Source organism: Sus scrofa, chromosome 4 (assembly GCF_054392235.1).
Source record: "Sus scrofa isolate SSC_HxYL_T2T_F1_AM1 chromosome 4, Sscrofa_HxYL_maternal_Yorkshire_Landrace_v2.0, whole genome shotgun sequence".
NCBI lineage: Eukaryota > Metazoa > Chordata > Mammalia > Artiodactyla > Suidae > Sus > Sus scrofa.
In genome coordinates, this window is record NC_139386.1 from 16,864,423 (window position 1) to 16,886,303 (window position 21,881).

A 21,881-nucleotide genomic window follows, 5' to 3' on the forward strand; every position below is an offset into this window, starting at 1 on the left:
AATTAGTTGTCCCTCATATTGAGTTATATTGTCCTTCCTTTTTTTCTTCCCTTCCTTATTAATGTTAATATTTTTCTGATTTCTTCTTCTTTTCCCCTTCACTGACAGCAAGCTATTTGAAAGCAGGGACTGTGTCTTATTCATGGTTGCATTTGCAGTGTTTGATATCCTCAAGTCCTCAATAAATATTACTCAATTAAGTGTATGAATACTTTCAGGGACACTTGGGGTGAAGCCAACTGTCAAACCAAGGGACAGAAATAATGTGGGTAGAACCTCAAGATCCTTGGACTTAGTATTCGCTTATCTGATGAAAACTGTTCAGAAGTGAGGGAAATGGAATTGGACTTTCACCCAAAGGGAATAGTAAACATTTATTCAAGGACTGAAGAAACAGAAAATAGACCAGGTCCAGTGTATTAATAGGTGATAGGGTGCATTCCACAGGCCTGCAAGCCCTGTACTCCCCCAACCTCAAGGCTAAAGAAAGAGTCCAGTGTCAGCGACAGAGACGTCAATGTTTAGTGGATGGGGATTTTCTATGTTGACTGACACCCACTGTGTGCAGTAGATGGTGGGCAAGACATGGCAGCAGACTTTGCTACTGGGGATGATGGGGGCGGGGGAAGGAGGTCACCAGTTATAGAGGGAATTGGTGTCAGGGTTACTAGGGGAGTTCACAGAAGAGCACGCCCCTTTGATAAACTATCATAGCAGAGATAATTCTGATCTAAAGAGTAGAACAATTACTGGCCGGGGGTGGGGGCAGGTGTGTAGTCATTTATTGATTAGGGTCCATGATTAAGGGGGAAGGTCAGTCATGTGAGTAGGGTATGGGTAAGGCAGGGGCCAGCCGAATAGGGGATGTACAGCGAGCAAACAACAGCCATCTTGGGTGGCCCGGTCATACAGTAGGTTTCTGGAGGAATACAGGAGTCAAGTCAGGTAACTTAACTGAAGAGATTCTCATAAAGAAATTACCTGCAGCAGTGTGGTCGGTGTTAAGGAAATCAACAGAGGATGTTGTTGCACGTTGTTGCATCCAGAGACGAGGGACCAGGGGAAGATGTTACCACCATTACGGCTGAAAGAACAAAGACTGTTGGAGGTCATTGAGAGGACATGACCCATGGTTGACCTGTGAGCTAGACCTTGGAATGAGTGCGCTGCCTGCTCTCCCTGAGCTGGAAGTTGCCCCAAAGACACAACCTTGAGAGAGCAATGTGCTGTTGAAACCATCTGGATTGTATACATGACTGAATCCTGTTGACTCCTCTCTATAAAATTTTAAGATTCTGGTGGGTATGTGCCAAGATCTACTTACCTTATAAATGACAAACCTTGTACGTAAGTTTCCCTTGCTTGTTAAACCTGCCACCTGCCAATCTGGATGATTTTGCTTCTTTCTTCTGAAACTCCCTTCCTGCTGTGTTTGGGGCTGGCTTCAGATTTTGCCTGGAAGCTCTCAAGGTTGCAAACTAACAAGCACATAGTGTTGTGCTCATAGCTCACAGAATGAAACCGAGCAGAGCCCTGTTGGGGCTCCTGGGTACAGAAGCCTTTCTGTGCCCCCCATTTCTTGTTTTTAAGAAATGGGCCTCATTAGGCCTCCATGGCCTTTTTTGAGTTCTAAGGGGCAGGCTCAGACAGTTGCTGATCAGGGAAAGGAGGGGATAGAGAGACAAGGGAGGAAGAGTCAAGCAACAATAGTACATTCTTGGGGCAGGGTCCTGGCTCCCTCTCAAGGAATACACAGAGTGATGTAGGCGTCTTATACTCCTAAGAGAAAAGTTATATTCCTTATGCTTCTTTTAGAGATGAATGCTCTGGATGCTGATCCAGAGGCCAGCTTGGAGAACCACCTGAACTTCATCTCCTCATAGCTCTGGATCTCTGGAGTGTGTGTCCTTCCCTCCAAAGAATTTTTAGAAAAACTTGCTAGGGGACAGAATTCCTTGCAGCCAGTATGGGGTGGGCTTGAGTAATTTCACTTCCATGTTAAAGGACAGTCTGACCTAGAGGACAAGGGTGCTTGGGTTTGCTTAGGTTGTAGTTGTTTCCCACTAGATTCTGCCTGGGTCACCAGACAAAGCTTGTTCTTTTCCCTCTTTTATCTTGGTGCTTGGTATGGTGGCTTAGTGTTTAGTAGATGTTGAATAACATTGCCTTTTAAAATTGTCTGTTTAAATAAACTTTTAATTCCGGAATACTTTTAGATTGACAGAACAGTAGCAAAGATGGTCCAAATGGTTTTCACATACTTCTCCCAGTTTTCCCTATTGTTAATACATCACCACGGCGTATTTGCCAAAACTAAGGTATTAACATTGGTACATTGCTATAAACTGAACTCCAGATTTTATTCCACCAATGTCTTTTTCTCTCTCCTGGGATTCATCCAGGATGCCACATTTCATTTAGTCATTATGTCCCTTTAGTTTCCTCTGGTCTATAACAGTGTCAGTCTTTCCTTATTTTCTGAAACCTTGTCAGTTTTGAAGCATACTGGTCAAGCATTTTGTCAAAGGCCCCTTAATTGGGGCTTGTCTTTTTTCTCAGGATGAGACTGGATCTCTGGGTTTCTGGGCTGATGTATTGCCATGGGTTTAAGAGTCTCTCCTGGAGAAGTTGCAAGTGTGAGGGTGTCTGCCACTGGTGAGGGGACCTAGTGGGCAAAGTTAAGGTAGGGCTGAGGTCTGAAGTGCTCACTTGCTGTTGTGCTAGCTAGTAACCTTCGGTAACTCTCCTACCCAAGCCATCCCATGATCAGAGCCAGAGGCTACTGACAGGTCAGCAACAAGCCATCTGTGCTCCGGGCATACCAGTCATCTCATGAATATCTCTAACAGCACGTGGACCAGAGCAGGCCCTTGATTCATGGTGGCTTCTATCATGACACATGTGGAGGGCTATCTTCTTGATAGAGAATGACTTTTGTGATTACCACCTTGAGAGAACATGGAATTGCACTGCCAGCTAGCAGCAACATCCTTAGCTAAGAGTGTTTCCTTTGTGAATATTTCTGAGGAGAAGTCAAAGTCTTTGGAATAGAAGGAAAGAGAGGGGAGAAGTAAATTAGATTCAGTTATATCTTCTTGGAAAGTCTTCGAAGCTTATTGTCTCAATGGGCTTGTTATATTCTTCTCTTTTTCTGTCTCCTCTGACGGATGTTACATGAAGGAGGATTTATTTCTTAGCTACTTAAGTTATTTTGTCTTGAGAAGTTGACATCCTTCTTGCTTAATTTGCTTTCCAAATTGAGTTGGATCCTGCAGGTCTCAGGAGAGAGGCCCTGGGGTGTGGGAGAGGTAGGTGAAGTTTGGTTAGGAGATTTGACTGTCACATCACCCGTGATAGCACCCACTTGGGTAAGCCCATTATTCTCTCAGAGACTCTAGTCTTCATCTGTGAAATGGAATGAATAAAACAGACCCTGTGGTAAGGACCACAGGAGAAGTGAAATGTATGTGAAGAGTGTTCAGTAGATGATGAAGCTCAGTGAAAGGCTTGTTCCTACTTCCAGAGTTTCTTTCTTGGGATTCTAAGGCAGAACTCTTGACATGATACGGAAGAGGAACAATTACAACCAAATGGTTTGGGTCTCCTGACTAAGTATTGGAAGCCAGAATTTGTGGATAGAGAAGCAGGGAGGAGACAGAGAGGAGAATGGCTATCACATTCATGCATTTCCTCATCTTGGCCTGATGTTGTTTGGGCCTCTGTCCAGGGCTTGCTGGTATCATTAAACTCCAGACAGCAATCCAGTTCCAGGCTGTCTCCAGGCTCTGAGATTTCTGAGTATCAGGACTCAAGCTGAGAAAAACGCATACTGGATGGAACGATGCTTCACGAACACAAATCCTGTGATGCTCCAACCCTGGAGTGAGGGGGTAAAGCTTTCGCAGCTAGGGTTTTGTGGCACACTCTTCACTCCTGTTTCATGAATTGCAACCTGTGAGCAGTGGTGGTGTTCCAAATTCTGGGCCTCCAAGCAAAATACCTCCACGAAGACCTTAGACCTTACCTTCTTAAATGCATGGTGTTTCCCCTCCTTAAAGCTCCAGCTGTCCAGGCAGCTCCCATTGAATTTTTTTTATCATTATTGAAACATAGCTGATTTACGGTGTTGTACCAATTTCTGCTGTACAGCAAAGTGACTCACTCGTGCATATACATACATTCTTTTTAATATTATTTTCCATCATGGTCTATCCCAGGAGACTGGCTATAGTTCCCTGTGCTGTACGGTAGGACCTCATTGCTTATCTGTTCTAAATGTAATAGCTTGTATCCATTAACTCCAAGCCCATTTAATTTTTAACTGTGTTGCAGGCCTGGCTTCTAGAAGTTCAGACTGATTGTGGCAGAATTAGGAGAGAAGTGAAAACAGGAAAAATTGTAATTTTTAGGAAACTATATGTGTCTCCATCTTGAATGCATTTTGAAAAGTTATGTCCCAAGTGGCTTCTTAAAATCTCCTTCTGGCCACCCGCACTCCCTCTGCCACTGGAGTTATATGGATCTTGTGTCTTGTAGTGTATTAAGTGTCATCACACTTAATTTTAAATACATTATCTTATTTAACCAGCACAGCATCAGCGCAATAATATGAATGCCTTTTGTGTTGGACTTTCCATTCTGTATTATAGCGACTGGTGCACTATAGAGCCCTGTTTCCTACTTAAGGCAGAATTTTTTAAGAGGGGAGGGGTCACATCATGCTCATCTCTGTATGTCCATAATATCTTGTTCAGTGCATGGCATATAGTGTCTTCCCTAGATTTTTGTTGAATATATAAGTGGCTTCAAAGTTACTCTTACACATTTTCTGTTAATGAAAATATTTTTCTTTAAAAACAGTGGATGTTTTCAGAGGATAAATAGATCCCATGAGACTGTGCTAAACGTAAGCCTTAAATTTAAGAGCCATGGATGAAAGACACTTGTTTTGCTCAAGCCATTGTACTTATTGTTATTTTTTTTTCTGGGTTCATAAGCCCGTTGGAATTCTACAATCCTTTTAAATATGAGGAAAGAGAAATCAGAGTCGGCCATGAAGGTTACTAAGAAAATGGAGTTACCATTGTGGCTCGTTGTGTTAAGGACCCAATACAGTCTCCATGAGGATGTGGGTTTGATCCCTATTGAGCCTTACTCAGTAGGTTAATGATCTATGAGCTGTGGTATAGATCACAGATGCAGCTTGGATCCTGTGTTACTGTGGCTGTGGTGTAGGCCTGCAGCTGCAGCTCCTATTCAACCCCTAGCCTGTGTATGGCTGTAAAAAGAAAAAAAAAAATTACTAAGAAAGCAAGAACAGAAAGAAGTATGGGAAGATTGAGAAGTGGAAAGTGGCCCTGAGCTAATCCTTCAACTAGAGGTAGGAAGATCCATTGTCCAAGATTAGAGCATAAGCTCAGGCAAATACTCTGAGAAAATTTAGCCCCTCTGGGCTAAACTCAGTACACCGGGCTCTAGGACTTCCTGTTTCCTTCTAAAAGGAGTCTTAGAGCTAAAGTAAGTAGGAGGTTGTGCAATTTTCCATAGATCTTGGGCTTTGATAATTACAGGCATGATGATCTGGAAACTGGATTCCACTGAGAGGCTAAGACAACAATACTGATCCATGTTTTCATTTTACTTTGTGCATTTCTGACTTTTTTGTCCCTCTGAGCTGTGAGAAGCACTCTGTGCGCTGGGCCCGCATGCTAGCCAGTTTAGTATTCCATATCTGAGAAGGGGTGGGATGTGGGAGGGCGTAGCTAGCTTCCTTGATGCTACTGTCATAGGTTATAGAGGTGCTCCACTGTTTCAATTTTTTTTTTTAATGGTCACATCTGTGGCATTTGAAGTTTCCTGGGCTAGGAATCAAATCTGAGCCAAAAGCTGCAGCTGTGACGTTATGCCACAGCTACAGCAATGCCAGATCCTCAACCCAGTGCACCACAGCAGGGACTCCCAGTGTTCCAACTTTTTCGATAAGCTGTGTGAAACACGAAAAGGTTTAACCTCTTCCTGAATTATTTTTAGAGTTAACAAGTCTCACGATTTTTCCGGCCTGCAATATAAAAACTTTCCTTTATTTGTCCTAAATAAAGTAACTGACTTAGAGAAAACAATCAGACGTGGATTCAGAAGACTTGAATGTTGATCTCAGGGTTGCCACTTGATAAGCTTGTGTTTCTATCATCAGTTCTTTTTTGGGATTTATACAGGCATACATTTACACTGATGTGAAATGGCTTAGGGATTTTGCAGTTAGTTGGTCTGATCAGTGCAAATATTGAAATCATATGGCCTGGTTTTCAAAATTCCTCCCATTACATACCAACCGTGTAATTTTGAGACATTTACATGGTTACTTAAGAAGTCTAAGCTTCTTCACTATATAAAGCATATAAAAAAGTACTAATTCAATAAGTTGTTGCAAAGATTAAAGGCATAATATAATGCACAAAAATGCTTAGCACTAGCCAGCACATGGTAAAAACCTAAAGGATGTCAGTATTATTATTATTAATATGTACTATCTGTGAAACCTTGTATGAGTCACTTAAAATCTTAGTTTTAAGCTTATTAGTTGAAAAATGGAAGAAATAAAAATCCAGTTTCACTGGTTATTGCTTTGTATCAGAAATTACAATTTGCTAGAAACATTTCCTTAAGGGTTTAAGGTGGGTATATTTTAGTAGTGTTATGTGGGATTTGTTGAGCCAAACCTAGTTATTTTATCCACATCTATGATGGTGTAATAGATTTCAACCATATTTCTCTCCAGCTTGTGGATTTTTTTTTTTTTTTGATTCTGTGTCTTCATATGGCAGCTTGCAAATCTTTTGGTCATTTAATTTTTTCTTGACCTTCTCCATCCATGTCGTGTCATTCTTATAGAGCAATGACTCGAGCTCTCCTGAAATATACACTGATGTCAAAAGTAGAATAAAGACAGCAGAGAATTTAAGTGTGTGTTGGCAATGCTCATTTGTATTTTTGTGATTATGGCCTGTCCAACTTGGGAAGTAGACAAAAGACAGGTATCATTAAAGTTCCTCAAGCAGTATTCAAACACGAAGAAGTTTTTCTCAGGTCTGAGTCAGTGAACTCACACTGGCCACGCATTTCTGAACTGATATGTCACTATCTGGTTTATGGGCTAGTTTACTAGACTGACTTGTAAGACATAGAGGGAAGGATTTTTATTGTATAATATAATAAAATACTCCCCCCCATAAACTCAACTCCATCATTACTTAAATTACTTGATAAAAAGGAGGAAACGACATGTAAAAAACTTCCCACTCTTCTGAGTTGGCCCATTTCACTAGACAGTCATCGATCCCCAAAACTGCCAACTAATAACAACTAAATAAAAATTATTTGTGACAGTGAGAACTGGAATTAGATTGCTCATTTCCTGGTACGTTGCAGAAACTATCTTGATTGCTTTCCAAGAATCCTACCCTCCAGACTGGGGGAAATACAAGGCCAATAAAATAACTGTACTAACATTAGATGAAATTTTGATGTAACTAAAAGGTTTCTGGGTCTTTCCTGTAAAAACAGTTTGCTTTTAAGGACAAAGCTTTAGATATGTTTACCCCAAAATGATAATGTATCATTCATATAAATTCATAACATGAATAACTCAATTTTTTTTTCAACCAAAAGTCAATATATTTTTGAAAGTAACTAAACAACTTACAGACAAGAGAGGTTAGAGATTAAAGAACAAAAAGAACACTTTGGTTAAGACTTAAATATCAAACTGAAATCTTTAACAATCTTTCTTAACAAACTAAGTCATTCTCTGTTCTTAATAAATTGAATGAGAAAAGAATTCTCCAGGAATTTGGTTTATAATTACTTTTTACTTTTGATTTTATTTTTAATTAAAGTATAGTTGATTTACTGAATTTGAAAGTTTAACTGCCTGATCAGTGACAGAAATCCTAGGCCAGAATTTTTTAAGTAGTCATAATAAAAGCAAATGTTGACTCCTTTTGTGTCTGCTGCTGGAACAGTTCGTAGACTGGAAATGATCCAACCTGGCGACTTAGAGATCTCTGAACTCAGTCCTTCTATGGTTTAGAAATGAAGTCATTATCTATAGACACTATTACATTTGTTGCATTTGATGTCTGGTTGGCTGGTGCAGTCTGTCTGCAATACAGGGAGAGCTAATATAGTGGTTTGCAAATCTGCTGGCTCATTAGAATCACCTGGAAAATTAAAGCAAAATGAAACAAAACAAAATTGATGCCTGATTATAAACCAATCAAGTTAGAATCCATAGGATGTGGCCTGGACTGTGGTCATTTAAAACATTTCAGGTAGTTCAAAGGCAGAGTGAGGGCTTTATTTTATACTTATTATGGCACCCCCAGTATGCTTCCTAAATGACCCCGCATTAGTCACTTAGACCTAAATTCAATTTTGTTTGGATGAAATTATGTGCAGTGGTTGTTGGACACATTTTCTCATATGGATTGTTAAAACTGAGTTGAAATATCTATAGCCAAGTAAAAATAATCACTCTTCATTCCCAAGTACACAGCCTTAGTATTGGTCCTAAGCATTTCTCACCTGGACAACTGCCATCATCTGAATGGCAAGATACATTTTTGTCTATTTTGTTCTTTGATGTAGCTCCAGTTCTTAGAATAATGCCTGGCCTGCAGTACAAGCTCAGTATGCTTTAATTGAATGAATTACTAGCTCTTGCAAGATCTCTCATATACTAGTCAGGTTTTGCTGCAAACAATCTCAAAATCTCAGTGACTTAAATGACAGTCATTAATTTTCATACTCACAGATTTTCAGGTTGACTGTGGTTCAGCAGACATAGGCTACGTTTGGTGAGCTGGAGTAGACTCCAGGCTCTTGTCAAGTCCAAGCTTGCTTTATGTCTTTTCATTCTGACTCTTCTCATGATGAATAACAAGAAAACAGAGGCTGAAGGCCTTGGCTTAGAATTAGCATACTGTCACTTCTGCCTACATTTCATTGACTAAAGCAAGACATGTGGCAAAACCCAACATTAACTGGGTGGAAAAATATCTTCCCACTCCAGTGGGAATTCCTGAGGCAAATAGCACTCATGTTTAATTCTAACACATAGGGTGGGAATAAGAATTGGTAGCAGTGATCCAGTGTACCTCATCTACTAACCACTCACCAGATCTTTAATCTCATCATCTTGCTTAGATCCAAGAAGGGCAACATCTCATCATCATCCATTCATGGTCCCAATCCACTCATTCCCTCAACTACTCCTGTACACACATATTCACCCAAACATCCTCTTTTAAATGTTTAAATTAAACTCATTAGCAAAGAATATAGAATCTCTTCCTTCAAGAAGGTACTAATACCTCATCATCTGATTAGGTTCGGCTCACCCAGGATAATCTTTGTTTTAATTAACTCAAAGTCAGTTTATTAGTAGCTTAATCATACGCATGAAACCATTGTATTTACATGTTCTGCTCATACTCAATATAGAGGATTATATAGGACTGGTATCACCAGGGCAAGAATTTTGGAAACCACTTTAGAATTCTACCTGCTAGAGATGCTTTATGTAAATCATATAATTTACATAATAGACAACAACAACAACTCTTTGAGGTAGATCCTATTATTTTCATTTATCAAGTGAGGTTGTTAAGGCTTAAGGTCATCCATCTAGTAAGTTGAAGAGCCTATTGCAAATTCAAAATTTGTTTTATTCCAAGCTTGCCGTCTCTTTACTATCCTGCATTGTCTAAATAAGCTTTGTGAATATCAGTGTGATGCCCATTTAATTAAAGTCTTAAATAACATTGGTCAAAGAAAGGGGGCTAACTTAGCTTTGTTTAGCACTTTATATTTCCTGAAGTGCTATCATGTGCGTCATCTCATTTGATCTTCATAACAGCAAGAATTTAGCCTCAAAGAGATTACACGATTTGTCCAAAATGTGCATTTGGTTGCAGATGAAGAACACATTTCTTCTGCTCCCAATCAGTTCAGCATCCCTTTCACAACATCCAGCCAAGAAAAGACTGTAAAGACTCCGCAACATCTTCAGTGGGGAGGAAGCGAATGGGTTGAAATATGTGTGTGGGAATGTGAGTGTGTGAGCTGAGTGTGTGTGTGACCTAAATCTGGAAGGAATTTCCACAAGAGGAAGAGAGAGAGATCCCCGGGGGCATTCTGTGTCTGATGTGTGGTGGTTAGGTTGAACAACAAGATGAAGACCAAGCCCAGCATGACTGAGAGCAGCAAACAGCGGAGTCTCACCATGACACATTCCCGATGAAACCCTGAGAGAGAAACTATCTGAAGTGTTCTGCAGTAATGTCAGTGTCACAAAAATGTATGCAAGGCTTGAGAAGACCAGGTGTGCAAAGGGAAAAAGATGATGGGTGGGAGTGTTAGGTTAACTTCTCACTGGTATTCCCCTAAGTCCCCATTTACTTTCCTATAAAATGGAAATGGTAATAGGAACTTAATAAGATTGTTGTGAGAACTAAATGATATGTAGAACAATAAATACACACATGGGTCATAGAAAATGTTCAACTTGTCATTACTATTGTTGTTATTTCTAAAACTTGTTAAAAGGGGTCAACGGTTGTGGTTTCTGATGTTCAGGGAAAATATTTTTCTTATTAGTCACAAATATTCCAACTGTAATTTTATGAAGAATCCAAGTAGAACATTATATATGAATAATCTTTTATTTCCTATGGTTTTCATTTTTATTTGAAAAATTTTTTTATTAAAATGTAGTTTATTTACAATGTTTCTTCAAATTCTTTCGTACAGGAAAGTGACCCAGTCATACATATACATGTATTCTTTTCTTTTTTATACTATCTTCTATCCTGCTCCAATCCAAGAAATTGGACATAATTCCCTATGTGGTATAATAGGACCCCATTGCTCATCCATTCCAAATGTCACAGCCACTATGGAAACCAGTATGGAGGTACCTCAGAAAAACCGAATATAAGACTACTCTATGATCCAGCAATCCTACTCTTGGGCATATATCCAGACAAAACATTCATTCAAAAATATACATGCTTCCCTGTGCTCATTGTAGCACTATTCTTAATAACCAAGACATGGAAACAACCTAAATGTCCATTGACAGATGAATGGACTAAGAAAATGCTGTATATATATATATACAATGGAACACTCCTCAGCCAAAGTACAAAATAATGCCATTTGCAGCAACATGGATGCAACTAGAGATTCTCATACTAAGTGAAGAAGTAAGTCAGAAAGAAAGACATATATCATATCACTTATCTGCTGAATATAAAATATGACACAAATGATATTATCTACAAAACAGAAATTGATCAGGGACATGGGGAACAGACTTGTGATTGTCAGGGAGTGGAGGGTGGGAATGGGTGGTGGAGGGAGTTTGGGGTTAGTAGATGCAAACTCTTACATTTGCAGTGGGATTAATCTTCTAATATTAATGCACATGCATATTTTTTAAATAAAGAAATTAAGGGCATAATCAATTTCTCTAAAAATTTATCATTCCCCTTCCACTTAAGTGATTTCCCCCCCCCAATAGCTTTAGAATTTCAAGAAGCAATTTGCCATTTACCTGTAAAGTTGGATGTTTCCATGCCCTCTGACCCAATATCTTACTTTTAGGTATATATGCCCAAGAGAAGCCCATGTACACCAGAGCTCACATACAAGAATTCTCATAGCTGAACTATTCATAATAGCAAAATCCTAAGCACATCCTAAATGCCCAGAGACAAAAGATGGTCTCATATTGTAGATGTGTACATAATGGATTATTATACATCTGTAAAAGTGGATGAACTCATGTTACACTAACCTTTTATTCTAAGAATTAGAGTACAGTATAACACCTGTTTCTAGAAATGGCAAACTTAAGTAAAAGTAGACAATTTGCTTGTGAAAAAGTAGAAAGAAAAAAGAAGTGAAAGGACTGTAATTGCAATGAATACAAGCTCAGGAGGAGGTAAAGGGATGCTTGGGGAGAACACATGGGAAGAGGCAATGCTCTAGTTCTTAGACTAGGCAATGGATCAGAATATTCATGATGATGTTTACAAACAAAATAGAATGAAAGAAGATTATACATGTACCAAAGATGGCAGTGTGCTTTGAAGCATGGACTACAATGGACATAATCCTGTGCTTCTGGGGATACAAAACAAAACAAAACAAAAACAACAAACAAACAACAAGAAAGAAAGGTTGAGTCAGAAGTGAAAGGAAGAGCTCTGGAAACTGGTAAAAAGGAGTTGGACAGAGCTATGAGCAGATCATGGAAGGAAAAAATCTGAGCAGCAAGATGGAAAAAATACAAAATGAGTAGTTTTTCCTTCTGCAGTTGCTGAGGTATGCAAAGTCACATTAAAACACATATTTTTAAGAGTGGAGTAGTGGAGTGAATGGCACACTAGCTTTTGACCATTTCCTTCTCCTTCTTTCTTTTGGGCTGCACCTGCAGCATAGGGAAGTTTCTGGGCCAGGGATTGAATCTGAGCTGCAGCTGTGACCTACACCATAGCTGTGGCAACGTGGATCCTTAACCCACTGTGCTACAGTGGAACTCCCATTTTCCTGTTTTTATAAAATCAAATCTCAAGTTGTATCTATATGAGTTGAAGGATCCCATGGGAAGTGTAACATTTGATGAATTCTGACAAATATGAACCCCCATGTAACCATTCCTATAGACAAAATAGAGGTCATTTCCAATACCCTTAAATTCCCAAGGCCCCATTTCAAGTCATTCCACTCCTCCCCCTCCCACCAGGAGCCTCTTATCTGCTCTCTGTTACTATAGGTTAATTTTAGATTTTTTAGACTCTCCTATAAATGGAATCAGACAGAAGATACTCTTCCTTTCGACTTCTTGCTCTCAGCATGCTGTTTTTGAGATGTGTCTGTGTTTTGACGTGTATCAATAAGAGTGTTCATTTTTATTGCTGAGGAGTATTCAATTATAATACCATATTACATTTTTTTATTCATCCCTCTTTTGATGAACACTTGGGTTGTTTACAATTGTTCTAGTTAATATGAATAAGATTGTCTTATTGAGCATTTTCATTACCCACCTCCAAACATAAATCTCTTTCTTGGAAAATTAAAAAAAATCATATTATGACCTCTTTAGCACTCTTCCCAATTTATTTTTTAAACCCATGAAGTCCTTGACTAAGATAATTTAGTGAGGAAGCTCAGTTTTTTGAAGGTGTTCTGATGGTGGTGGTGACGGAGCCTAACATTTGCAACTTGCCAATGTTTTACTCACTTGAAACTCAGTGGTGAAATGGAAAGACTACTAAATTAGAAATTTGTGTTTCTGAGTTAAATGGAGACTTCAATATTAATATAAAAGGATGGTTTAGGGTGGCAATTTGGAGGCATTGTTTGTGGAGTTATCATTCTACTTTGTGTTTGTTAGGGTTCCCATAATAAAATACCACAGGCTTGGTAGCTTAAACAACAGATATTAATTTTCTCATGGTTCTGGAGCCTGGAAGTCCCAGATCAAGTTGTTGGCAGAGTTGACTTCTCCTGAGGTCTCTTTTCTTGGCTTGCAGACAGCCAGACACCTTCTTGCTAAGTCCTGTGTGTGCTCATCCCTTGTGTCTCTTTTTGTGTCTTAATTCTCATTCCTTATAAAAACACCAACCTAATTGGCTTAGGACCCACCCTAATGGCCTCATTTTAATTCAAGCACTTCTTTAAAGCCTTATCTCCAAATATAGTCACATTCTGAGAAAGTTAGGGCTTCAACCTATGAATTTGGGGGGAATACAATTCAGCCCACAACACTATTTATACTGAAGGTGGTTTGGGGGAAGGCGGGATTGAGGGTGGAGCCAAAATCAGCTGCAGTTAGTTATTCTTGAAATAATTCAATTATTTCATTCATCAAATATTAATCGAGTACCTACTGTACTCCAGGCACTCAAGAAGATTACAATCTAGAGGAGGAAATGGACCTAAAAAGAAATAGTTACAAGTAGAAAAATTAGGCAAATTCTACTTTGGTTGAAACTATGTATACTCTGTGGTCCAGCTACTCTGCTTCTGGCCATATGTCCTTGCACATGTATACAGGGAAACATACATTATGATATATAAATATTATATATATTTAAAATGTACAACTTGTAGAGGGGGCTAGACACAATAAAATATAGAAAACAGAAGGAAAGTTAATACAGTAACTCCGATGTCGTGGTTGACAGGGGTAGGAAGGAAAGGAATAGTCCTAGGAAGGTGATCAAATGGAACTTTTTACTATATCACTAGCAACTCTGGGCTAGAGGGATGTTTGGTGCCTTATCTGATTAATTTCCTACCTTGTTGAAAACAGAAAGTGCTGCAAAGTTAGTGAAAACCTAGGTGCTGCTGAGACATCTCATAAAGACTGAGGCTGTGTCCAGTTGGAGAAATTCAGAGTTGCTAAAGCTCCATGAGATTCAAATCTTAATCTCTATTTTCACTGGAAGCTGCTTTTAATCAAGCAGTTGTCTTTTTGGCTTTATCCTGAGGATCATTGATGATGTGTTCTAGTAGCTGCCTGGAGCCCCATGCTGCTAGACTTCATTTGGCTCATTGAGAAACTATGCCATGATTGATTAGTAATGTCTGCTGCAAAGATGGGTTCCTCATCTTTGACAGTGGTTGAAATTGCTTTCTTGAGACAGTGAAAATGTCACTGGCTGCCAGAGATTCAGGAGGAAAGGAGGGAGAGATGAATAGGTAGAGCCCAGGGGACTTTTAGGGAAATGAAACTATTCTGTATGAGACCATAATGGTGGCTGCACATCATTGTACGTTATTGTCAAAACCCATAGAATGTACAACACAGAGTGAATGCTAGTAAAATCTACAGACTTTGGTTAAGTGTGATGTATCAATATTGGTTCATCAATTGTAACAAATGTACGACACTAATACAAGATAAGGGGGAAAGAAGGTGAGGGATGGGAGGTAAATGGAAACTGGACCTTGTACTCAATTTTTTGGTAAGCTTAAAACTGCTTCTAGGGGATTAAGATGGTGGAATAGAAGGATTGGAGCTCAACTTCTCTCCTAAAAACAACAGTATTTATAGCCAAATGCTGAGCAATCTTCAACCAAATGGAATGGAAACTTTCAAAAAGATATCCTACTGCAGAAGACAAAGAGGAGGCCACATCAAGAGGTAGGAGGGGCAATTATGCAATGTAAGCAACCCCATACCTCCTGGGTGGGAAGCCCCACAGACTGGAAACTAACTGTTTCACAGAGACTCACCTATGGGAGCGAGAGTTCTGAGCCCCACATCAAACTCCCACATGTGGGGATCTGGCACTGGGAGAAAGAGCCCCCAGAGCATCTTACATTGAAGGCCAGTGGGGCTTGTGTGCTCCACAGGACTGGGGGAAATGGAGACCCCATTCTTAAAAGGAGCACACAGATTTTCACGTGCACTGGGTCCCAGGGCAAAGCAAAGTCTCCATAGGAATCTGGGTCAAACCTGACTGTAGTTCTTGGAGAACCTCCTGGGAAAACAGGGGTGAATGTGGCTTGTTGTGAGGGAAGGACATTGGAAGCAAAACTCTCGGGAATATTCAGCAGCATGCCTTTCTCTGGAGGTGGCCATTTTGGGAAAATCTGGCCCCACCCATCAGCACTGAGAAGCTCCAGACCAAAAAATAATCCAGGTGGATCACAGCCACGCCCATTAATAAACAGGCTGCCTAAAGACCTCCCAGGCACATAGCAACCTCTAATCTCACCCAGAGACAAAGCCCCACCTGCCAGAGGGATAGGAATTGACTCAACCTACCAGTGGGCAGGCATCAGTCTCTCCCAACAGGAAGTCTACAGACTTCAGCCACAAGGGGAGCAGACACCAGAAGTAAGAGAGGCTACAACTCTATTATCTGTAAAATGGTCACCACACCAAAAACCTATAAAAATGAAAAGACAGAGAACTCTAACTCAGATGAGGGAGAAAGATAAAACCCAAGAAAATCAGCTATGTGATAAGGAGATTCTTATCCTCCAGGAAAAAGACATTAGATTGTTGATGCTGAAGATGAGGCAAGACATTGGAAATAAACTGGAGGCAAAGATGGATAACTTACAGGAAACACTGAGCAAAGAGATACAAGATATAAAACTTAAACAAGAAGAGATGCAAAATACAATAACTGAAATAAAAAATTCATTGGAAGCAGCCAATAGCAGAATACAAGAGGCAGAAGAACAAATAAATGAGGTGAGGACAGATTAGTGGAAATTACGGATGCAGAACAGAAAAGAGAAAAAAGATTGAAAACAAATGAATAGAGTCTCAGAAAACTCTGGGACAACATTAAAAGCATCACCATCCGTATTATAGGGGTGCCAGAAGGAGAAGAAAGAGAGAAGGGGACAGAAAAAATATTCAAAGAGATAAGAGCCAAAAACTTCCCTATCATGGGAAAAGAACCACTCAGATCCAGGAAGCATGAATACCATATAAAATAAATCCAAGGAGGAATACACCAAGACACATATTAATCAAACTGACCAAAATTAAAGACAAAGAGAAAGTCTTGAAAGCAGCTAGGGAAAAGAAACAAGTAACATACAAGGGAATCCTAAGGTTATCGGCAGATTTTTTTAGCAGAAACTCTGCAGGCCAGAAAGGAGTGGCATGATATACTTAACATGATGAAAGGAAAAAACCTCCAACCAAGAGGCTTGCCCAGCAAGGCTCTCATTCAGATTTGAAGGAGAAATCAAAACCTTTACAGATAAGCAAAAGTTGAGAGAATTCAGCAACACTAAACCAGCTTTACAACAAATACTAAAGGAACTTCTCTAGGCAGAAAAGAAATGGCTGCAACCAGAAACAAAACTACCACAAATGACAAGGCTCAAGAGTAAAGGCATATATACAATAAAGATACAAAATCATCCACACAAAATTATGCCACCAAAGTCAGAAATCATGAGAAGAAGTGGGTACAAATGCAGGACACTGGAGATGCACTTACAATTAAGAGACCAACAACTTTAAAATATCTCGTATATATATTGAGAGAGACTCATATCAAAACTTCACAGTAACTGAAAACCAAAAATCTACAATTGAAACACAAAGGAATAAGTAAAATCAACTCAAATACAACACTAATGATAGTCATCAAACCAGAAAAAGAGAGAACAAGAGAAGAAGGGAAGGAAAAAGTGCAATAAAATCAAACCAAAGCAATTAATAAAATGGCAATAAGGACATACATATTAATAATTACCTTAAATGTTAATGGACTAAACGCCCCAACCAAGACTGGCTGAATGGATACAAAAACAAGATCCATATATATGCTGTCTTCAAGAGACCCACTTCACTTCTAGGGCCACATACAAATTGAAAGTGAGAGGATGGAAGAAAATGCCATGCAAACGGGGATCAAAAGAAAGCTGGAGTAGCAATACTCATACCAGAAAAAATAGACTTTAAAATGAAGACTTTTAAGGGACAAAGAAGGACAATACATAATGGTCAAAGGATCAATCCAAGAAGATGTAACAATTTTAAATATCTATGCACCCAACACAAGTTCACCACAATATATAAGGCGACTGCTAACCACCTTAAAAGGACAAATTGACAATAACAAAATCATAGTGGGGGACTTTAACACCCCACTTACAGCAATGGACAGATCAACCAGGCAGAAAATCAATAAGGAAACACAGGCCCTGAATGATGCATTAAACCAGATGGACTAAATAGATATTTATAGGACATTCCACCCAAAAGCAACAGAATACACATTCTTCTCAAGTGCACATGGAACATTTTCTAAGATTGATCACATCCTGGCCTACAAATCAAACCTCAGTAACTTTAAGGAAATTGAAATCATATCAAGCATCTTTTCTGATCACAAAGCTATATGACTGGAAATCAACGACAAGAAAAAAACAGCAAAAAACACAAACACATGGAGATGAAACGACATGCTACTAAACAACCAATGGATCACTGAAGAAATCAAAGAGGAAATTAAAAGGTATCTAGAAGCAAATGACACCAAAGATACGACACTCCAAAACCTATGGGATGCAGCAAAAGCCGTTCTAGGAGGGAAGTTTATAGCAATACAGGCCCACTTCAGGAAACAAGAAAAAGCTCAAATAAGCAAGCTAACTTTACATCTAAAGCAGCTGGAGAGAGAAGAACAGACAAGACCTAAAGTTAGCAGAAGGAAAGAAATCATAAAGATCAGAGCACAAATCAATGAAATAGAAACGAGGAAAACCATAGAAAAGATCAATGCAACGAAAAGCTGGTTCTTTGAAAAGATCAACAAAATTGATTAATCCTTAGCCAGACTTATCAAGAAAAAAAGAGAGAGGACTCAACTCAATAAAATTAGAAATGAAAACGGAGAAGTAACAACGGACATCACAGAAATACAAAGGATCATCAGAGACTACTATATGCAACTCTATGCCAATAAGATGGAAAACCTAGAAGAAATGGACAAATTCTTAGAAATGCACAATCTTCCAAGACTAAACCAAGATGAAATAGAAAAGATGAATGGACCCATCATAAGAACTGAAATTGAAACTGTGATTAAAAAACTTCTAACTAACACACGTCCAGGACCAGATGGCTTCACAGGCAAATTCTATCAAACATTTAGAGAAGAGCTAACACCTACCTTTCTGAAACTAATCCCAAAAATTGCAGTGGAAGGAACACTCCCAAGCTCATTCTATGAGGCCACCATCACCCTGATACCAAAACCAGACACAGATACCACAAAAAAAGAAAACTACAGGCCAATTTCACTGATGAACACAGATTCAAAAATCCTCAACAAAACACTAGCAAACCACATCCAACAATACATTAAAAGGATTATACATCATGATCAAGTGGGATTTATCCCAGGGATGCAAGGGCTCTTCAATATCCCCAAATCCATCAGTGGGATCCACCACATAAACAAACTGAAGAATGAAAACCATATGATTCTCTCCATAGACATGGAAAAAGCCTTTGACAAAAGCCAACACCCATTTCTGATAAAAACCCTTCTGAAAGCGAGCACAGAGGGAACCTACCTTAACATAATAAAGGCCATTTTGACAAACCCACAGCTAACATCATTCTCAATGGTGAAAAGCTGAAAGAATTCCTGCTGAGATCAGGAACAAGACAAGGATGTCCGCTCTCACCACTACTCTTCAACATGGTTTTGGAAGTCCTAGGCATAGCAATCAGAGAAGTAAAAGAGATAAAACAAATCCACGTTGGAAAGGAAGAAGTAAAACTATCCCTATTTGCAGATGACATGACACTATACCTAGAGGATCCTAAAGACTCTACCAGAAAACTGTTAGAGCTCATCCATGAATTTGACAAAGTCACAGGATACAAAATTAATACACAGAAATCAATGGCATTTCTATATACTAACAATGAGAGATCAGAAAGAGAAATTAGGGAAGCAATCCCATTTACCATCTCATCCAAAAATAAAATACCTAGGAGTAAACGTACCTAAAGAGACAAAAGACCTGTACTCTGAAAACTATAAGTCACTGATGAAAGAAATCAAAGGTGACACAAATAGATGGAAAGACATACCTGCTCTTGGATTGGAAGAGTCAGTATTATCAAAATGACTATACTACCCAAGGCCATCTACAGATTCAATTCAATCCCTATCAAATTACCAAGGATGTTTCACATAGAACTCGAACAAAATATTTTAAAGTTTGTTTGGAAGCAGAAAAGACCCAGAATAGCCAAAGATATCCTGATAAAGAAAAATGGAGGTTAGAGGAATCAGGCTCCCGGACTTCAGACTATATTACAAAGCAACAATCATCAAAACCATATGGTACTGGCACAAAGACAGAAATATAGATCAGTGGAACAGGATAGAAAGTCCAGAATTAAACCAATGCACCTATAGCCAACTAATCTATGACAAAGGAGGCAAGAATATACAACGGAAAAAAGACAGCCTGTTCAAGAAGTGGTGCTGGGAAAACTGGACAGCTACATGGAAAGAATGAAATTAGAACACTCCCTAACACCATACACAATAATATATTCCAAAATGGATTAAAGACCCAAGTATAAGACCAGATACTATAAACCTCTTAGAGGAAAACATAGGCCAAACACTCTCTTACGTAAACAACAGCAACATGTTCTCATATATACCTCTTAGAGTAATGACAGTAAAAATAAAAATAAACAAATGGGACTTAAATCTAAAAGTTTCTGCACAGCAAAGGAAACCCTAAACAAAATGAAAAGACAACCTACAGAATGGGATGACATATTTGCAAATGAATTGACTGATAAGGGATTAATCGCCAAAATTTATAAATACCTCCTACTGCTCAATACCAAAAAAACAAGCCCCATCAAAAAATGGGCAGAAGATCTAAACAGACAATTCTCCAAAGAAGACATACAGATGGCCAAAAAACACATGAAAAGATGTTCAATATCACTCATTATTAGAGAAATGCAAATCAAAACCACTATGAGGTACCACCTTACACCAGCCAGAATGGCATCATCAAAAAGTCTACAAACAATAGACTGTGCTGGAGAGGGTGTGGAGAAAAAGGAATCCTATTACACTGTTGGTGGGATTGTAAATTGGTGCAACCACTGTGGAAAACAGTATGGAGATTCCTCAGAAAACTAAAAATAGGACTACCATTTGATCCAGGAATCCCACTTCTGGGCATCTATCCAGAGAAAATCATGACTTGAAAAGACATATGTACTCCAATGTTCATTGCAGCACTATTTTCAGTAGCCAAGACTTGGAAATAACCCAAATGCTCATTGACAGAGGAGTGGATCAAGAAGAGGTGGTACATATACACAATGGAATATTACTCAGCTATTAAAAGGAATGAAATACTGGCATCTTTAGCAGCATGGATAGACCTAGAAACTATCATGCTAAGTGAAGTCAGCCATACAATGAGACACCAACATCAAATGCTTTCACTGACATGCGGAATCTGAAAAAAATGATAGAATGAACTTTGCAGAATAGATACTGACTCAACAGACTTTGAAAAATGTATGGTTTCCAGAGGAGACTGTTTGGGGGGTGGGTGGATGCACTGGGGTTGGGATGGAAATCCTATAAAATTGGATTGTGATGATCATTGTACAACTATAAATGTAATAATTTCATCTAGTAATAAAAAAATAAAAATATCATGGCCATTCTCATTGTTGTAACAACAACAACAAAAAAAAACTGATTTTTAAAAAAGTTAAAGTCTATTAATTAAAAAAAAAAAGTGCTTCCTTAGAGTACAGTTGTGAGCTTCAAAAGCCTAGCACAGATCATATAAACTACACTGCAAATAAGAGCTCCCTTTCTGTAAGAACAATCTTTGTAGCTTTTAGGTAATATACAGTTACTCAGTTTTTGTGGCTAACCACAGAGTGCCAAAATTCTGCAAACTCACATGTCTCACCAATTTGAGGGGACCTCTTAAGTTATCTTCACTGGAAAACAAAAATGATTTTAAGATGTATTTCAGAATTAGCTGCAGAAAACCTGACATCTATGGAAGCTCCCAACAGAAGCATTTATTTTGTGTTTGTTTTGAGGTAGCTCCCAGAACTTCATATATCAAGGAAGCCTCTCAGAATCTGAGTGACAGCCTGGCTCTGCCTCTGTGCTATAGTGACGACATGGGGCTTCGACTTGGCCATGGAAGCCAAGGCAGCTCACAACAGGAGATAGGCCAGCACAGTTCTAAGAAGGGACTGCTTTGCAGGTTGTTCTGAAGCATGGGTTCCTCTGAGGTCTGGAATTGACCTGCCT

At 39.0% G+C, this 21,881-nt stretch overlaps 1 protein-coding gene across 3 annotated transcripts in view; it reads left to right on the forward strand.

Moving 5' to 3' along the window:
- The window catches only part of LOC110260230 (uncharacterized), a 229,119-nt gene that overhangs the window by 196,693 nt on the left and 10,545 nt on the right, over positions 1-21,881 (forward strand). The window contains exon 9 of one of the 3 annotated variants that reach the window (XM_085021774.1): positions 1,816-4,921. The exons of the other annotated variants lie outside the window; for them this stretch is intronic. The gene's annotated coding sequence lies outside the window, so the exon portion shown is untranslated. Of the gene's footprint in view, positions 1-1,815; positions 4,922-21,881 lie in introns of those variants that run through there. 3 annotated transcript variants of the gene reach the window in all.